Raw genomic sequence first — 17,291 nt, forward strand, 5'->3', positions numbered from 1 at the left:
GCGATTGATTAAACTATATCTTAATCTAGATTTTGTGCCCTAATGCCTTTCATGTAAGGAAGTGGTTTGAAGAATTCTGTCAAATTGTGATAGTCAGCGACAACTCTAAAACACTAAATCAAATACATGTGTAGGTATGTGACAAGTGTCCTAACTATTGATGTTATAGTTAAAGCAAAAATACTGCCAAATTTTATGTCAACAGAGAAATTAAGATTCAATTATAGTCACATCGTAAATTATAACTTTATTCAATTTGTCTTCAATCATTTGTTATTGGGCTAGCGCTAATTGGAGGTCAATTAATCTAGAAGATCCGAAAATAAGAGCTTTCTTATTCCCCCTTAAGTTCTATTTAAGCATCTTTGTGAATAATTTTAAACATGAATTGCATGAATAATATGTTTTTTCTTTTAAAATAATTAAGGCGATTTTAAAATTTACGTTGCGGCTAGTATTGAATAAACTTTGTTAATATAAATTTTATAACTTTCACCACGATTGGAAAAAGATTAAATAAATTTCATCTCCCAAAGCAAAAGTGAGGAAATCAGAGCTTAATAAACCATATCCTTGTTTTTTTGTAGCTTCAACTTTTAAATAACTTCAGTGCATCAATATTTTTTGAAGAATATTAACATATGAGATTAGTCAAACTTTCAGTATGTGCAAAATTATGCACTCAGTTGTCATATACATGGAGAAATATCATTTACTCTTTTTTGTTATCTGTAGAAAATGTCTTTTCCTTGTATTTATCGATAAAAAGAATAAATAGATACTCGTATATGCTTCCTGGAATAACGAATTTACAGAATTTCATAGCCTTTTTCAAGATCAATTTTGCCAAAAACGTCGTTACTTATTCAGGAAAAATGCTTAAATCAAGGCAGAATTCTACTGTATGTATTTTTCTGTAGTGCATATGCAAATTTAAGGTTTAATTTGAATGTAAAAGTTCATGAAACAGAACTTGTTTAATTCTAAGACTTATAACATTGAAAATACAAGGTGTATTTTAATTTGAATGTAAAAGTTCATGAAACAGAACTTGTTTCAATTCTAAGACTAATAACATTGAAAATACAAGGTGTATTTTCAAAAATTAACTTAAGCTTCCTTGTCTGTTGCTAAATTGCTTTGAAATCTGACAATATTGAGTCTACCATTATTCAGATTATAATTCACGTCTAACTTCTTTACAGTATTAACATTTTTTTATTCTTGAGCTTTATTTAAAAAAAATGCTCGATATTTCTATGCAAAATCAGAACCTCTATCATGGCTATATCAGTTTTATCTAATAGGCACTGTGACGTACTTATTGTGCGATATTTATTGTGTGATAAAAACTCAATAGGTATATAGAATATTTTATCTGAAGATAACGACCAGTAATCAAGCTCAAATTTATTGAACATCGGAACATTACAAAGGAGATAATCAAATACGGACCTTTAAAAATTATTAGAGGTGAGATCAGATGCCATGGAGGAGTAAGCAGTCCCTGTCGACCGGTCACATCCGCTGTTGCTCATTAGCATGATCGGGCAAACGGAAAATCCGTAGATAATTCATTGTGAAAATAATAGCCTAACAATTTGTATGAAAAACGTCAGTTAACATTCCACTTATCGATAGATTGTATACATGTACGCTAACAAGGTCATTGTATCGATCATAAAATTTGCGAATTGTTAATAAAACGATACTGTTATCTTTGTATTATCAACTTATTTGTCAATAGCTTGCCTCGTTTTCGAGATTGCTCTTAAGTAGAACATGCTCTCGCGTATCGAATCAACTGGGAGACATAAACTCCATATGCACGTGATAATGGTATATTGCTACATAAATAAGGGAAGTGGACGATAGAAAAGTTGAAGTTATCACGTTTCTCATATTTTTTTGGTCAGTTTACTATTAGTGTTTTTCTCTAGTAAAATATCCAAATAGGTATAATAGATCTAAACACAAGTAATGCTCTTATATTATATTTTAATTGCGTGTTCTTCCAGTTTTCGTCAGAAAAAACACAAGAGAGAATCAAACGTTGAGAACCAGACCTTGTCATCGATCATCTCTTTTAAACTCTGTATCACTCGGTTGGGATGGGGGTCATTTTTCAAAGGGGGTTAATTTTTTTAGATTGCACGTGTTGAAAATTGACCCCTAGGACTCTTTTTCTACAAAAATATTTCTACGGTTTATTTGGTCATTTTTCAACGTCGAAAAAAGACCCACGGTCATTTTTCTACGTAGGTCATTATTCGTCTTTACACCTGATCATCAAAAAAAAAAAATTTATAGTGTACATATAAGCTTTTCGTCCCTTTTCCTGTTTACTGAAGAGCTTTTTAGTAACATTTTACTATTTTATCTCGAAAATATAATGTTGCTTTTAGTATGAAGATAATACGTATGGTTAGATAGGATATTATGAAGTTTATTTTATTTCACCACTGCTCCTTTTTTTTTTTAAATGCACTCCCTTTAATTAATTGTTTGACAAATATGACATTACAAGTTTTTAAAATTAACAAGTTCGTCATACTCGTACGATTTCAACAACGTTCTTCAGCATTCCTGTATTTTTTCTTTCATTTCCTGTTTTCCAAATTTTTAATTTTCATGACATATGAGGTATACAGTGCTTGCCAGGATTCCAGACTATGACTAATTTTTGCACTTTGCAACATAGATAATAATGAATACAGTGTGAAACGTTTGCTTTTTTTATTTTCTGGTGTATATTTACATGAAGTATTACAACAAATAATTAATATTTGTGTTTTTATTCATAATTTATGTTAACTTGATATGCTGATCTGTCAATTTTGTGATTCATAATGTTATATTACCTTGAATAAAACTGTTGAGAAGATTGCAGTACATCATTGTTACTATACTGATGCACACATCCCTCAAATTTGGTAATATTGACCAGTATAAATAATAGCTTAATTTTAGAAAATTTTCTTTAATCTTTTTTTTCATATTTTTTCTTTACCAATACATTAAAGTAAATTTCAATTAAAATCTACCGTAGTTTAACAATCTAAACAAAATTTTTTGAAAAAAAAGTGAATATGACACGAATGAAACATATAAAAAAAATTTAAACTGATCCAATATTTTAGATTAATGTTTTATGGCTCTATATTTGTGTTAATGTTTTGGCCTCGAGTTAGGTACACCACGTCACTAAGAATATGAATTTGAATCAATAATTAAACCAGAAGTTTTTATGTACCATATCTGCAAGGAATTGTTGACAGATGACCCTCAGAGCAACGGGTAAAATGATAGCAGATGCAGTAAATATGCAAATGAGTAGAATCTCGAGAGAACTGACGCCAGTTTTGTCAGTTTATAACAAGACTATTTCCTGATTTCACTTCTTCCCTCCCACAAAAATGTTGGAAAAAACTGTTGCAAGCGCAGAAAGAATCGTATGTATTTTGTATGAGGAAAAGAGTTGTACTTTCCAAGGATATGTCTGGTGAAATTAGTGTTCCAAGGAAAGATATCTCTTCCTGTCGCAACAGAAAAAAAAAATTGCAGTCCGTAATATTCATTTTAAAATGAGAAATAACAAGTGACCATAGGTTTTATTGACACACAATATACATGCCCTTTGTTTATAGTCTGGAAAAATATATGAGGCATGTTTATTTAATTCAGTGGGTATTGCAATCTGTAAGAATGCTATGATTTTACGAAATCTTCACAGTCATTCTACAAAAACATGCCCAATTAAAATTTTTTATGTTGCTTACAAGTTTACCTTTGTAATATCTTAACTATAATTTTAAAGATCGTTTCAACTCTAAGACTTGACATATACACATGGTTTTGTAAATATTCACCGATATATATGCAGTTAAAGTTTTGAAAACAATGTAATGTTGAAAAACGTATTCCACTGCAAATCTTAATATCGCTTCATACATTTACAAATTTCAAGATGAAATTTTCAGCTTTATAAGCGTTCAGAAAAGATTGTAATAAATGTTAAAATGATTAAAAAGGTGTTTTCCTATATAAAAAGGAAACAAACCACCAATGGATCTTCTTTTATACGCACTCATAGCATGTCGCTGAAAATCAGGTAACTTCCATAACGATTTTGTTTTAAATTTCACGCACAGAATGCAGATTTCGAAAAGAACTGAAACTATTCTGAAAGTGACCATGGAACCTAATATCATCGATTCTAGTTGCGAGTCAGCTATTTTAGACAATGACATTTTCGACATAACAAAATCAATTAGATAAAAACAGTTGTCTCTCTTAAAAGTTTAACTTTCGTAACTGTAATTCAGGAAAGTTTTTGATATATATATATATATATATATATATATATATATATATATATATATATATATATATATATATATATATATATATATATATATATATATATATATATATATATATATAATCATTTTTGGAGTAAAATTATTATTTAACATTTTTGTTTAACATCTTAAAACAAACGTTAACTTAAACTATTGCCGAGAATTTTAACTTTTATTGCTGGAAATTAACTTCCGTAACAATATTTTCCCCAAAATTTTAACTTAACATCGGATTCATGCTATACTGAACATCAGAAAACAAATATTGGTAAAATTCAGCTTTTTTTTTTAAATAATAAGACTTATTGAAGCATTAACTTCCATAAAGGTTTCTGACGTTGCTAAATATGAAAATACTTACACTCTTTTTGGTTCAAGAATCATAAGTTGTGTCATACGGACGACAGACGCGGACGATGCAGTGGTCCTTAATAATTGCTTAGCAGGTGCTACACGTAAATGACTTTTTCCTTATTTTCTTCGAAATAATGACTCTCAGTTATAATTCACATAGGTAATGCCACAGCAAGCTTAATGGTTCTTTTCTAAAGTCCAATTTCATTATATGATAAAAAGAAAATTAAAATAGAAGATTTTCAATGTATAGTAGAGCCTTATTAATCTGCATGCCAATAATCCGGACTCTTCACTTTCCGGGGAACGATTAATATTTAAATACACCAAGTATATTTAAGGAATACCGAGGCTTCATTAATCCGGACAATATCCTCGGGAACAAAAGCGACCGGATTAAAGAGGCTCGACTGTTGCAAAAATTTGCTCTTATAACGCAATTAAGATTGTAACTGAAGCTGCAGAAAACGCTTGTGAGAAGATTTCTGTGAAGCTTAAACTTAGGAGATCTAGAGAACACAAATTAAAACAAGATGCGATTTCTTAAAACTATACTGAATATCTAAATAAATTAAGAGAATAGTGAAAGTAATTTATTTTTCTATAGGGCATATATTTGTGACAAATGAACGATAAGTTATAATAAATGTTCAGCGATGTTCGATAAAGCATTTTAATCTTTACTCCACAAAAATAAGATATAAGCCTGTCCGGTAATGTGACAAGACAAATTAGTATTATGGCACTTGGAGGCAGCAATCGACATCAAAGAAAGATAGTTTTACATTAAAGTCAAGTAAAACCTGTTTGACATACGTTAATGTACTAACCGCAAATCTAAGGTGAGAATTTTAAATTCCATGTTCTTATAAAGAATAAACGTAACATTTTCAACTAAGCAATGAAATGATTTTTTTTATTGCATGCATCTTCCTTTGGTTAAGATGAAATATGGAGATAACGAACAGTAATCAAGCTCAAAAGTCCATTGAAACACGTCAGCGGTGGGATCACGTACCATGTAGAAGAAAGCATCTCCTGTCGACCGGTCAAACCCGCCGTGTGCTCGTTGTCATGATCGGGCAAACGGAAAAATCCGTAGACAATTCCATGTTTGAATGGCCTAACAATTAGTTTGAAAAACCTCAATCCGCATACGGCTTAGTGATAGAATATATTTGCTGACAAGGTCATGTTATCGACCATAAAATATTTTTTACTTAAAATTAAGCAAGAAAAAGTCATAAGGACTACCTCTTGTGGTGGAAGGATATTGAAAAAAGAAATTATCAAAATTTATACATTTGTTTTATTCAATATGTTGGAACTTTGACTCTACAAAGTTTTACTTATAGAAATTTTTATGATATTACATTCAATGTGGGTGTCAAATTATATTTTTGGAACAAATTTTAGGCATTTTTACAACACATTTTGCCAAAAATTGCAGATACATGTATATCAATAAGTCAAGATAAAATTTCCTTGTTTTGCCTGAAATTTGGTATATCAAAATTTAAACTATTGATCCCAAGTAATTATTTCTTTATTTTAAAGTACATGCTTTTACAAACCAACAAGTAGGGCTGCGCAATACTATCGATATTCCGGTATATTGCGATTCTTTAACAAACTATATCGTATTTCGATACGTTTTTCTATTGCTGATATCCTTAAGTTTTCCAATATTCTATTAAGAAAATACACCAAATTCCCTTTCTTTTGACAAGACAATCCAGCAAAATGCTTGGGCTTTAGATTTATAAAAAAAATTATAGAATTTAAGATGTCAGAAACGTTTTCAATCATGCCAAACAGTACTAAAAGGTAAAGGGTTCTGTAGTATGGTTGCATTTCGTTGCCAAACTGTAGTTAAATCAACTAAAACTTTTTTTGTTACAACGTATTTATAAAAGTTTTATACACACAGCTTATAAATGGAGGTTAATAAAATAAGAAAAGAGCATTTTAACTGTTATTAAAAACATTGCAATATAGATATCGCAATACAGTTCTAAATATCGCAATAAATCTCAATACGAAATTCCCAACCGATACCCAGCCCTACCAACTAGCCTAAAAGCTTGATATAAAAGAATATTATATTGAATATTTAGATTTCAATATCAAAAATATCCTCTTTTATTGATGCAAAAAGTCACACAATACAAGTAATTTAGGCGCAATAATCGGTAACATTTTCCCAAGATGCTTTTTATTTGAGATATTTTGCATAAAATGTATATATTTATGGCCATGATAACATTTGATAAAATATGATTGATGTTAAATGATAAATATAAAGGACACGATTTAAAAGACACTACTATTTGATCCTGTTAAAGGAACTTGCACCCTAGCTACATAAGTCTGTGCAGGTTAAAGGTGGAAAAAACTAACGGCTATAAACCGCACAAATCCTATAATCAATACAAATCGCAAAAAGGGATAAAATATGGACCCCTAGAAACTCCAGTGCTGGAATCAGATATTTAGAAGAAAGGATTCCTATCGACTGGCTGCATAACCAGAGCCCGGTGTATTGATTAGGAAAAAAGAGTAATACATAGTCATAATAAGTATGAAAACAATGGCTTATGAATTTGTATTCAAAATGTCGGTCAACTTAAAGTTGTATTTAAATGCAAGGTCATTATATCGACCATAGATTTTACAATTGATTGATTGTATGTTTGTCCCATCCGGGTATTTTTCACACATATAGAGACGTCACCATATATATTGGTGAAGGGTTTTAAATTTAAGGCCATTGAGCAGTGAGTGTTCTTGATATTACCAGCGCCTACTGTAACACGGTATGTCGTTTTTGAAGGTCACATCCGAAAGACCGTAACTTTCACTTCTAGTGCCGGGCGCTTGGCGAAGGAACAGTCACTGTATATATATATATATATATATATATATATATATATATATATATATATATATATATATATATATATATATATATATATATATATATATATATATATATATATATATATATATTATAGTTATGATTGACGCGGCGCAACGAACGAGAATCGAACCCGGGCCTCCCGATCACTAAGCCCCCGTTCACACATAGACGCCGCTTCTACTACGATCAAAGCGTGGCCGAAAACGTGGCCGATCGTGACAAATCGCAGGAGAAACGAATCGGGGTAAAGTCGTAAAAAGAGCGTAGTAGAAGCGCCGTAATCGTACAGGCAGCGCGGAAGCATCGTGGAGAGATCTTCGTGATCGTGGTAAAAGCGCAGTAAAAGCGTAATACAGTCGGGAACTTATCAAGTATACGCTCCTACAACGCTCCCACTACGTTCTTACTACATTCCCACTACGATCTCTCTACGTTCCTGACGATCCTACGAAGACCTACAATGACCTTACGCCGATCATACCACGACCTATCAGGCAGTAGTTTGATTTTATAGCGCTGATATTTGACCAAGCATCATCTGTCAACTACATGTAAAGGGTTACACTTTACTTGACGATCATTTGCAGTTGAGACTTCGAACTTTTCACATCTTGTTACAGTTACAATTGGAAATGCCCCGTAAACCCCGTGGTAAAGTTTGGACAGAAGTGAAAAATATGTTTCAAACCCAAGATATGTATACATCATCGCCAAAATCGTACTAGAAGCGTAATACAATCGTAATATGATCGGCACCACCGTAGCGATATCGTCGAACAGTCATCTAGGTCTGCGTAGCGTCGTAGTATGATCTTGAATGTCGTAGCGGCAGCGTAGCGTAAACGCAGTAAACGCGGCCGCTGGTCGGCAACGGTCTGCGTAACATCGTAGTAGAAGCGTGTTATCAGCGCGTTTGACGTAGGGGCATCGTAGTACGGTCGTAATGAAGACCGTAATTTGCCAAATTGCTCGATTTAGACGCCGATCGGCTCCGATCCGCCCCGATCCAAAACTTTTTCAGATCGTGGCTTGATCGGGATGATCGTCGTAAAGTCGCAGCTCTGTGTGAACGGGGGGTAAGCGAACGCTCTACCACTAGGCTACCGTGACCGGTTAGGATTTACGAAATGCTGAGTTTAAAGAGATTATTAAAAGCTCTGTAACATCAATTCATTTGCCTGTCTGGGTTTGAAAATTGATCATCAGTACATAGCGAATCAGTTCGGACTCTACAACATCGTATGCATGTGATAATAGAATAAAACTTCACAAATAGGGAATGTTTACGATGGAAAAGCTCATCTCGGTTGTAATGTAGTTAAGTTGTTAGTCTGTTATTAACATCTGTGTTCAGTTAAACATTTAACTATGAAACAGATAGGGTAGACTCTGTGATGTCAAATTATTTCTTTTTCTTTTCATCAACTATAACAGGCTCATATTCAGATCATTCGGCAATCACTCTTAAAGTAAGACTAGATTTGTTTTTTTAACACCATGCCAATAATTATGCAGATAATATTAAACGGTATTTAAAAAAAACTTTGAGAATGTGGTGGGTGGAAAACGTTTGTTTTTGTGAATTTCAAAACGAGTTATCTCAATAAATCATGGATATCTTAATGATCGTGGTGACGCATTTCTTAAAAAGAAAGAAAAAATAAAATAAAAATTTACAATTCGGATAAGATATATAGCGTACTAAAAAGTGCACTTTATATACGCTGGAATGTCAAATATTCTTGATGGGGAACTCATCTCTTTCCCTCTCTGAAAATGTTTCTTCAACATTTTTTGTTTTAAACACTACTGTATTTCAGGTATGGCTCTATAGTTGACATTTTCTTGGGTGTAGTGTAGTGTTCCTCAGAATCATTGAAATAAAATCAAAAGTATTTAAAAGGTCTGAAAAACACATGTCTTGAATGGTTATTTTCCTCACCAGAATCTCAGGATCATACCGCTTTCTTTTAACACACGATTTCAATCATAATCAATAGTCAACAGTTCTTCATACATTAAATACCTATTTATTTAATATAATGTTTGAAATTAAGAATTAAGAAGACCTACATATATTGAATGATAAAAATGAAACCTAGAGATAAAAGAAAACTTAATGCCGAATTCAAAGTTATTATAGAATTAGACATTTCTGGGCATATTTTCATAATAAGTTGGGGTATCAATCTAAGTTTTCTCTTAGCAATTTCCATCTTTTGTATTTTAAAAAACTATAAAGATTTCGTACTTTACAGCCTTTTCTCTTACTACAACTTCAAGAACATTTCGGTCAGCAATTTCAACTTGAAAAACATGTCATTAAAACATAGTTCTTCAGAAAATACCTTGATCATTTATTTGTTTGCTTTGGAAAAAAAAAAACAATAGGAGGCTTTATTTTTGTGGTAAAAAACTATATTATTGACAACCGTCACGGTAGCTCAGTCTGTAGAGCGCTCGCTGTAGAGCGATCGGAAGGTCGTGTGTTAGAATCACGGCTGCGACTATGTCGGTATAATATAGGTAGCAACTGTTCCTCTGCCAAGCGCTCGGCACTTTAAAGTTAAAGTTGCGGGTCCTTCGGATGAGACTTTAAAAACCGAGGTTCCGTGTCACGGCATGCGTTGGGACGATAAAGATCACTAAACTAAATGCAAACTCAACTAAATGTGTTGATATCAAGACCTTTTTAAACTGCCCTGCTACTAACGTACAGAATATCATTAAAACAAACTCTACAATAATTCTATCATATCCTAACAATGAATACTATATATTTTTAATCCAGTGGAAAAAGTACCACTAAAGATGACGTCACTCGAGTAAGGACCTATTTGAAATTCTACTTTTGCACTGTTACTTGTTTCATATATCGTCAAAATACATTAACACAATTTAATATATTTTTTGTAAAATAAGCATTTTAAACTTACATATATGTCTGTTAGTTCAGAAAAAGTCAGAAATAGATTTTATTTAAATTTGACATACAGAGTCAGTATTTGTTATATTCCCGTACATGCAATATGCTTAATAATTCAGCTCATGTCGCCAAATAAGTAATTCGTTGACCGGCGATTTGACATTAAAAAAGAAATGAAGAGAGGAAGAAAGTGATTCGGCAATGGAGTTCCTAAAATAAACAAAATGCTATCTTTAATATCTCTCACGTTTTACAAGCTAAAATTTGAATAAAGGAAACGTTTCGAATGGTTAACTCAAATAAAAAGACCCGGTAACAACCCAGAGACTGTAAATCAAAATCGAATTGATCATAATTTATAACATTCTACCGGCTGACCAGGAAGAAGTATCAACTGGTATGAAATGGAGATGGTAGAACCGTCGTTTTTAAATCTTTTGTAGTGTTACTTTGCATCACAGCTTTCGTTATTTTCGACTCAATTTTGTACGAGTCATTTGATAATAAAATTCCACGAAGATTGTTATCATAAGTGCAAGAAACTCGGCAGAACCATTTACTCATCAGTATACAGAATAAATAAATAAAATAGTCCATAAATGTGTTTGAGTTTAAATTCTACAGAAAATTCACTTTCAAATATGTTTTTAAGTATTCAGCTCATCTGAAGCAAACTGATTGAATGTTAGAATTTTTGTTCTCAAATATAATCGTATAAAACATACTCATATTCTAAGACTTTGCATGAAAAAAAAAATACCATGGGATTCTCTTTTACAAAAATCATATTTATTGCTCTATAAAAGAAGAAGCATTTGGGAGCTTTAGAGTAAAACAAAACGACTTTTTGAAAAAAAAAAACTTTGTACACAGGCATAGGCTCATTTTTTTTTAAATAAGCTGTCATTTACACTACATAATGGCAATGCAATAATGATATTTTCTAATTTGGTATTTAAAGTACACAGCTTAAAATGACATAAAGGGATTATATTTAGTTAATATTGCAAAGATAGGTCTTATGATAAGTTTAATACAATTGTTTCACAGTTGATGATAAAAATGCAAATTTGCAATTTTTTTTGTTTTAAGAACACAATATCTTTGGTTAAACCCAAAAATGATATATTTCTAAATAAAGCTTAAAAGGAGAGTCGTGGGACGAATTTGATAAATTAACACTTTTAAGATTTGACATTTATGATTATTTAAAAGTCGGTGGAGAAAGTAGAGCGTGAATTCAAAGGTAATTCTTTATGTTGTTGATGTTGCTTACGTAGAAAAATTAACTAAGACTGATTGTGTACGTAAATGAACATATCTTACCAACAGCTACTTCTGCAAAAACTAGATAATGAATGCAGATTTGATAAATAATGTACTTGCAGGATTAAATGAGCTTTAATAAAAAATTTCGAAGATAATAAATTTGAAAGGGGTTAGATATTGAATACTTCCTGGAGAATTAGTGAATTCTCACAAAACTTTCCTGAAAGTATAGTTTATATATTCTAATCACTATTATACCTAATGGTAGTGTCTAAAGGGAGGCATCCTCATATAAGTTAATCAAATTTAAGTGTAAAAACATAAAGATAAAGAGAGAAAATTACCTAATTATTAACCAAAAACTACTGCTAATTACTAGGATTGTCCCAGAAAAACGCGAACTTCTCAAATGTCTTTTTAAGCACAGACTAAAATTATTTATTTTTGCACATTGTTGGAAAATCCTATTTTTGTTATTTTGAGATAATATGCATTTGGGAAACGGTATTTAATTAAAGGTTGTTAAATATAGGTGATCGCCACACCGTATTTCTTTTTAAAAAATAGTTATGTCAGTGATGTTTTGTTTATTACCAGATTATATAAAAATATAAATAAATGTTAAAATTTATATCGATAACAATTCTATGATTTGGAGTACTGATGCTTTAAGATTCATTTATTTGACATCATAATTATTATTATATAACGTTATATGCACAGACGCTCTCCATTAGACATCGCCAAAAACAGGCGATAATGCAGGACACCAAATTATCATTTCGTACCGTGTTAAGCGGGAATGACCCCTGTCGGTACGGAAAAAGAAATGGAAAGACAAAAAAACAAAAACAAAAAAACAACATATTTCTGACACTCATTAATACCTCTCAAAAGGTGTTCAAGGATGGCCGAACTGGTCATCCCATTGAAGAGGCGATTGGTAGCTATAGACAACAAAAATGACAAAAAACTGAAAAGTAAGGAGATATAAGCCTTATGCGAAAACCGCTAATTATAACTTCTCGGAAGTAGGGATCATGATTGGGATAGAGAAGGAATCTATTCAAAGAATTAATTATGCGATCTTCCTGTTACCCTAGAATGTGTGAGATGGGTACCTTGGTTACAAACTGAAAATTAAATGTTCTGTCTAATTTCTGCTTCAAACTAAATTTTAAGTTTCTTATAATCGGCTACAGGAGTAGATGAAAAGATGAAAATATGTGGGGATGGTATACCAAATGGAAAATTTAAAATTATTACACATTTGACATTTATGTACATATTTTCAGAATTTCATGATAAGCACCTTTTTTTCATTAATATATTAGATTTTCATCTTTTTCGTTTTAAGATCTAAAAATACGTTGTACTTCACAGGCCTTATTTTCTTTCTACAATTTCTATAGCATGTATAACCCCTATAAATCATTCAACTTCAACTTGAAAACTATCATTAAAACATACGTCTTCAGAAAATAGCTAAATAACTTCATTTTGTTTTTCTTGATATAAAGTTCAGTGTAGTAAGAGTCTGTATTACTACATTTTTATTTTTATGAAGTATGTTATTATTGTAAATGCGGTATGAACAGTAGATGTAAGTTGTGCAATGTGCATGAGTATGTACGACAATTACAGCATTTTGTAAAGTTGAAGATCAAACCTTTTTAGACATGGAATCAAAGCTACTAATGCAGTATCATTGAAAAGGTTTACAATAATTCTATCATCGACAATTAAGTAATTTCAGTAAAGAACCACTATCAATGACGTCACTCTGGTAGGGATCTACCTTAAAAATCGAAAAGTTGGTAGAACTTGTAATTTTTTATTCATATGCTATAGCTGCAAATGACACAACGATATTTTTTTTCATTGTGTTGTCCATCACCATGCCGTGCAGCATACTAGGCAGAAACCATCAACATCATCATGTGACAAAAATCCAGGGTGTCAGCACGTTGAAAGTTTATCCTTTCAGTCTTCTAGAGATATGTTTATAGATATGTCTACATCTTCATTTTGATGAATTTATCACTGATTTTCATTCAATGAATCAATTTCATTGACAAACGCACTGTAAGTACGCGCCAGTTGAATTTTTCTTTCAATCTTACAAACTGCGTATTTTTTGCTAATTCCAATGGTTAACAATTGCGTCCCTTTATTAGAAGACATATTTTTATATTCATATAAAGCAGAATTTATTCAAAAACCTCTACATGAGAAGAAGACACTTGCTGTGGTCTTCAACTCGACATTTAAATATATCGACGACGTTTTATCAATTAACAATAGTTACTTCCATTCATATCTTGACTCGATATATCCCAGTGAATTTGAAATAAAAGATACTAAAGAGACTGACACATCTGTTTTATATCTGGGTAATTTACTAGAAAAAAGACGTTAATGGTAACCCAACAACAAAAATTTATGATACACGTGATTTCAACTTTTCTACCTCAACTTCCCTTTTTTATATAGCAATTTAATATACCCTTATCACCTGCATATATATGGAGTGTATGTCTCCCAGTTGATTCGATATGGAAGGGCATGCTCTACGTACGAACAATTTCTAAAACGATGCAAGCTATTTACAAACAAGGTGATGAAACAAAGATATCAACAGTTTCATTTGAAGTCAACATTTCGCAAGTTCTATGGTCGATACAATGACCTTGTCAGCAAATGCAATATATCATTAAGTTGAATGCTGACTGCCGTTTTTCATGCTAATTGTTAGGCCATTACTTATACAATGAATTATCTACTAATTTTTCCGTTTGCCCGATCATGACAAGGAGCACACGGTTGATGTGATAGGTCGACAGGAAATGCTTACTCCTCAATGGCACCAGATGCCACCTCTGATTCTTTTAGAGGTCTGTGTTTGCTCTGCTTCCGATTTGTATTGTTTCAATGGACTTTTGAGCTTGTTAAATGTCTCCATATTGCACTCTTATTGCTGTTTTACTATCTGAAATGAAAAATGTTCAGATCAAAAATCTTGTGCTTTACTTGTGAAATTACTTATTTAAAAATGTTTAATTTTGTTTGATGCCTTGCATTAATTTTATTTGTTGTCTTTTTGTACATATTGTCACTTTCGACAATATGCACCGATCCTCATTGTTACCGGCTGAAAAAGTATGAATGTACACGTCGCTGGCGACGACATTATGTGCCTAGCCTCACGGCATACATTTTTGCCCCACATTTAGGGTTGCTTGAGAATTTTTTTGTAGTCTTCTGTATGTACTTGGTGTGTAAATGATATAGATTTGTATCGTACGTAGGCTATTTCAAGCAGCGCGATTGAGACAGTACATATCGTCGTCCGGTTAACATTTTCACCGGCGACAATGTATACCTACACTAACTGCAAATATTGTCGTCCATCGGTACATATTGTCGCAGGTTTCAAAATAATACATGTACATATCTTTGCTGGCGACAATATGTGCTTACCCTTACAGCACATATTGTCGCCCAACCGTTAGAGTTACAGTTATATGGATGGTGATGATCTGGTTGACAATTATGATGATGATATCGAAAAGTATACATTCAATTTTCATGAAGTCATTTGTCATTTTTACAACTCCAATGAAGCAGATCCAATGACTGCTATATTTAATATACATGAGTACAAGTAATACTTTGATGAGGAGAATAGTGCAAATAACATGATCAATATAAATTCATAAAAAGACCAGGAAATTCTAGAGCTTTCGCTTTTTATCTCTATATCTCTCTCCCTCTCTGTCGCCTTCTCTCTTTCTTTCTTTCTCAATCTTCAACCAACACCAGTGTTTGGTAAAAAAAAAGAACTTTCATCACTTTCTGCTCACTGACATCCAGTACAGTAAATAAAAGTTTTAACTAATTTCGCAATAAGACTTAAGAAGGACTTAAGAATAAATATAAATTCTATAGAAGCAGATTTAATGAGAAGACTTTTAAAAATTATCGTACCCCAACCCCAATGATATAGGTACATGTATAAGAATCATATAGAAATGTAATCCTGATAATTATTACTACTGAACAGAAAAATTAACATTTAATACCTAAAAATATACATGTATAACGAGAGAAAAAAAGAAAGTGCTGATTTATGATCAAATAAATCTAGAATTCCGGTATCTCGGCATATCAAACTAGTGTATGACACAATTTTCTGACCAGATAGTGTTCTTTCTATATTATTGCTTGTTTACTTATCTATCTATCAATTAGACTATGTTTCTGTCTCTCTCTCTCTTTCTATGTGTGTATCGGTCTCTCTCTCTCTCTCTCTCTCTCCAAGATTCCAGAAAATAATTTTCAAAACAATATTTTTGCGACAAAATGTGCAGATTCCCACAGTGCATATTGTCAGCAACGACAACATGTGCCGATGTGTGACTGTACATTTTGTCGTCCGTTCTACAGGACGAAAAAAAGGCTCCTCTTGGTACATATTGTCGCTGGTGACAATATACCGATGTTCCGATTGACGATAATATGTGCATGGAGGGAAAGTACATATAATATTTACAGAGCGACAATATGTACCGTCACATCGGGTCAATGCTGATATGTATAGATAACCGTCATCTGACAAAAGAGCTTTGTCACACAAAAATTATTATTATTATGAGAGAGAGAGAGAGAGAGAGAGAGAGAGAGAGATTCGTATGGAATTAAGTTTTGTTAATTTCACTTCTAGAACACTTTTTTGAACATGATTAATGCTCATGCATAGTTTTTCCATTACATTTCTTCATGTGTGCTCTTTTGAAGCAGCATCAATGAAAGTCTTTGCATTGTATGAAAAAAAGATTCCAGTTTGAATCATCATTCAGAGATGAAAGAGTCTGTGCGAAACCTTGCTTGTTGTTACAGTTTTATAATAATAGTATGAAGTTGCAAGTTAAAAAATTAAGAATAACCACACACAGGTTTTTTTTTTTCTGACCGCAGCAGTTAAGAATATGTTGCATCAGAAAAAAAGGGTATCGTTTCCTTTCACTCTGTTATTTGTTATGATATTTCATTTTTTATACACTTTCAGTTTAAGATCATAGAATTATGAAGTTCCTTTCATATTTTTCAAGTATTTTATGATATAAACAAGCAAAATTTAGCCCAATCAATAGTTATTTAATGTTTCCTTAACTGGGATACCGTATAAAGAATTCTTAAACAGTATAATTTGCATTATATCTAATGAACTTTTCTCCTTAATTGTCAATGATTACAAATTCAGTTTTGTTAGCAAGGAAGTAGAAAAACCACATCATGTCGACATAAAAAAACAGAAATGTTCGAAAGAACGTGTCATGACTGAATTTTTTGACAGTTTCTCAATTCGTGTACAATGATTAGATATTAATTACAGCGGTACCAAGAACGAAAAGTCGAGAAAACATAGTAAGAAGAACAGAGAATGCAGAGAAACAAATAA

At 32.0% G+C, this 17,291-nt stretch overlaps 1 protein-coding gene across 1 annotated transcript in view; it reads right to left on the reverse strand.

Moving 5' to 3' along the window:
- LOC133183620 (thioredoxin-like protein 4A) overlaps positions 1-17,291 on the reverse strand; it is a 137,697-nt gene that overhangs the window by 65,924 nt on the left and 54,482 nt on the right. The gene's annotated exons all lie outside the window — the stretch shown is intronic.

This window comes from Saccostrea echinata, unplaced genomic scaffold (genome assembly GCF_033153115.1).
Source record: "Saccostrea echinata isolate AGI-Se365-2 ecotype Australia unplaced genomic scaffold, CSIRO_AGI_Sech_v1 ptg000001l, whole genome shotgun sequence".
Taxonomy (NCBI): domain Eukaryota; kingdom Metazoa; phylum Mollusca; class Bivalvia; order Ostreida; family Ostreidae; genus Saccostrea; species Saccostrea echinata.